We start from the raw sequence: 4,488 nt of genomic DNA on the forward strand, positions 1-4,488 counted from the left end.
ATCCTGTCACCCAGATATTGAGCATAGTACCCAATAGTTAGTTGAAAAACTTGCCCCTCCCTCCAACCCCCCTCTAGCAGTCCCCAGTGTCTATTGCTGCTACCTTTATGCCCATGAGTACCCATTGTTTAACTCCCACTTATACATGAGAACATGCAGTATTTGGTTTTCTGTTCTGGCATGAACTTGCTTAGGATAATGGCCTCCAGCTGCATACATGTTGGTGTAAAGGACATGATTCTGTTCCTTTTTATGGCTGTATAGTATTCCATGGTGTATGTGTCTCACATTTTTTATCCAATCCACCATTGATGGGCACCTAGGTTGATTCCATGTCATTGCTATCATGAATAGTGCTGTCATGAACATATGAGTGCATGTGTCTTTTTGGTAGAATGATTTATTTTCTTTTCAGTATATAGCCAGTAATGAGATTGCTGGGTCAAATGGTAGTTCTAAGTTCTTTGAGAAATTTCCAAACTGCTTTCCACGAGGGCTGCACTAATTTACATTCCCACCAATGGTGTATAAGCATTCCCTTTTCTCGACAGCCTAGCCACCATCTGTTTTTTTTGTTTTTTTTTTTTTACATTTTATTAATAGCCATTCTGACTGGTGTGAGTTGGTATCTCATTGTGGTTTTAATTTGCATCCATCTGATGATTAGTGATATGGAGCATTTTTTCAAATGTTTGTTGGCTGGTTGTATGTCTTCTTTTGAGAAGTGTCTGCTCATGTCTTTGCCTATTTTTAAAATAAGGTTGTTTGCTCAATTGTTTAAGTTCCTTATAGATTCTGGATATTAGAGCTTTGTCGGATGCATAGTTTGTGAATGTTTTCTCCCATTCTGTAGGTTGTCTGTTTATTCTGTTGATAGTTTCTCTTGCTGTGCAGAAGCTCCTTAGTTTAATTTAGGTCCCACTTGTCAGCTTTTGTTTTTGTTACAATTGCTTTTGAGGACTTAGTCATAAATTATTTCCCAAGGCCAATGTCCACAATGGTGTTTCCTAGGTTAGCTTCTAGGATTCTTTTTTTTTTTTTTTTTTTTTTTTTTGAGACGGAGTCTTGCTCTGTCACCCAGGCTGGAGTGCAGTGGCGCGATCTCGGCTCACTGCAAGCTCTGCCTCCTGGGTTCACACCATTCTCCTGCCTCAGCCTCTCCGAGGAGTAGCTGGGACTACAGGCGCCCGCCACCACACCCGGCTAATTTTTTTGTATTTTTAGTAGAGACGGGGTTTCACCATGGTCTCGATCTCCTGACCTCGTGATCTGCCCGCCTCGGCTTCCCAAAGTGCTGGGATTACAAGCGTGAGCCACCCTCGGCCAGCTTCTAGGATTCTTATACTTTGAGGTATTATATTTAAGTCTTTAAACATTCTTGAGTTAGTTTTTTTTTTTATATGGTGATAGGTAGGGGTCCAGTTTTATTCTTCTGCATATAGCTAGCTAGCTATCCCAGTACCATTTATTGAATAGGGAGTCCTTTCACCCATTGCTTATTTTTATTGACTTTGTCAAAGATCAGATAGCTGTAGGTGTATGGCTTTATTTCTAGGGACTTTATTCTGTTCCATTGGTCTACGTATCTGTTTTGCTACCCGTACCAAGCTGCTTTGGTTACTATAGCCATATAGTGTAGTTTGAAGTTGGGTAATGTGACACCTCTGGCTTTGTTCTTTTTGCTTAGGATTGCTTTGTCTATTTGAGCTCTTTTTTGGTTCCACATGAATTTTAGAATACTTTTTTCTAATTTTGTGGAAAACAATGTTGGTAGTTTGATATGACTAGCATTGAATCTGTAGATTGCTTTGGGAGGTATGGCCATTATATCAATACTAATTCTTCCAATCCATGAGCATGGAATGTTTTCTGTTTTTTTGTTGTTGTTGTTTTTGTTGTTGTTTGTTTGTTTGAGACACAATCTCACTCTGTCACCCAGGCTGGAATGCAGTGGCGCAATCTTGGCTCACTGCAACCTCTGCCTCCTGGGTTCAAGCAATTCTTGTGCCTCAGCCTCCCAAGTAGCTAGGATTACAGGCACATGCAACCATGCCCAGCTAATTTTGCTATTTTTATTTATTTATTTATTTTTTTGAGACGGAGTCTTTCTCTGTCCCCCAGGTTGGAGTGCAGTGGCGCAATCTCGGCTCACTGCAAGCTCCGCCTCCCGGGTTCATGCCATTCTCCTGGCTCAGCCTCCTGAGTAGCTGGGACTACAGGCGCCTGCCAACACGCCCGGCTAATTTTTTGTATTTTTAGTAGAGACGGGGTTTCACCGTGTTAGCCAGGATGGTCTCGATCTCCTGACCTTGTGATCCGCCCGCCTCGGCCTCCCAAAGTGCTGGGATTACAGGCTTGAGCCACCGGGCCCGGCCCCAATTTTGCTATTTTTAGTAGAGATGGGGTTTTGCCATGTTGTCCAGACTGGTCTCAAACTCCTGACCTCAAGTGATCTGCCTGCGTCGGCCTCCCAAAGTGCTGGGATTACAGACGTGAGCCACTGCACCCAGCCAGCGTGGAAAGTTTTGTCATTTCTTTGCATCATCTATGATTTCTTTCTACAGTGTTTTGTAGTTCTTCTTGTAGAGATCTTTCACCTCCTTGGTTAGATGTATTCCTAGGTATATTACTTTTTTTTGCAACTATTGTGAATGGGATTGTGTTCTTGATGTGGCTCTCAGTTTGAATGTTATTGGTGTACAGAAATGCTGCTGATTTTTATACATTGACTTTGTATCTTGAAACTTTACTCTTTTTTTTTTGTTAGGGTCTTGCTATATTGCCCAGGCTGATCTCGAACTTCTGGGCTCAAGTGATCCTCCTGCCTCAGCCTCGAGAGTAGTGCCCAACCATAATCTCATTATTAAAAGATACCTTCTAGTTTTTTGTTTTGTTTTGTTTTGAGACAATCTCTCTCTGTATCCCAGGCTGAAGGACAGTAGCGCCATCTTGGCTCACTGCAACCTCTGCCTCCTGGGTTCAAGTGATTCTTGTGCCTCAGCCTCCTGAGTAGCTGGGACTACAGGTGTGTGCCACCACACCTGGCTAATTTTCTTATTTTTAGTAGAGATGAGGTTTTGCCATGTTGGCCAGGCTGGACTTGAACTCCTGACCTCAAGTTATCTGCTCTCCTCAGCCTCCCAAAGTGCTGGAATTACAGTAAAGACACCGCACCTGGCCACTTTCTAGTTTTTTTTCTTGTGTACATATCCAAATGTACTTATATAAGCATAGAAATAAATATTTCTCATACTATTAATAAAAGAGGAGCACACTATAGATATTATGTTGTAACCTACTTCACTCCCTCCATTTAGCAATATATAATAAACATTGAAAAAGGGCTATTCTGGGTTTAAGAATAAAGGGTTAGAGAGCTTACAGAAGACAAGTTGAAAAGTGAGACTTTTGATCTAAAAGGGAATGGTGCTGAGAGGTGGTACTTCTGAGGGCCAGATCCACAGAAGGGCCTCAGTCCCCTGCCCTTGCTGGCATAATAGAATAGAGGGAACAGTATCTTTTTATCAGTCCTAACCACCTGGGGAGGAGCTGAGGGTTTGGCATTGAGCTGTGGTTTCTTCTGCTGACTCCTGGCTATTAGAGACTAATGGGAGGAAGTACCAGCCCTGGAGTCTGCGGTGGACTAGGCAGGCCACACAGGCAGCTCTGCAGAACACTGGGCATCACTGTGGCTCCTGGGTGGCCCCACCAGCTGTTGGTCCTGAAGAGGTGAAGGGTGGAGCACTGAGTGAGGAGAGCACAGCTAACGTTTGCTACATTGACTTGACTTTTCAGGGGCTATCAATCATCGCCGGGGATAACTTCCTTCAGAGTCACATTACCTCATTAGAATTCCACTTCCTGTTCTTCAGAAGTCTCGCCTTGGATAGACTTGACCTAAGGTATTCACTGTTCTTCCCTACCTATCCATTTGCTTCAAATGGTGACTCTTTAATCAGATATTTAGACCTGGATTCTCCACTCAATTTTGTGAGCCACCAACGTCCAACTTGGTATGTTTGTGCTCATCTTTTTGCCTCATATATATATATGTGTATATATATATTTATATGATATATATTTTATTAATATATATTATATAATATATATATTTTGTTTATATATATTATATATATTATTAATATATATATTATATATATTATTAATATATATATTATATATATATTATTAATATATATTATATATATATTATTAATATATATAATATATATATTTTATTAATAGCCGTTCTGTCTGGTTTGAGATGGTATCTCATTGTGGTGATGTGAAACATTTTTTCTTTTCTTTCTTTTTTTTTGAGACACAATCTCACTCTGTCACTCAGGCTGGAGTGCAGTGGCGCGATCCTGGCTCACTTCAACATCCGCCTCCCTGGTCCAAGCGATTCTTCTGCCTCAGCCTTCCAAGTAGCTGGAATTAGAAGTGTGCACCACCATGCCTGGCTAATTTTTGTATTTTTAGTAGACA

This window comes from Nomascus leucogenys, chromosome X, assembly GCF_006542625.1.
Source record: "Nomascus leucogenys isolate Asia chromosome X, Asia_NLE_v1, whole genome shotgun sequence".
NCBI lineage: Eukaryota > Metazoa > Chordata > Mammalia > Primates > Hylobatidae > Nomascus > Nomascus leucogenys.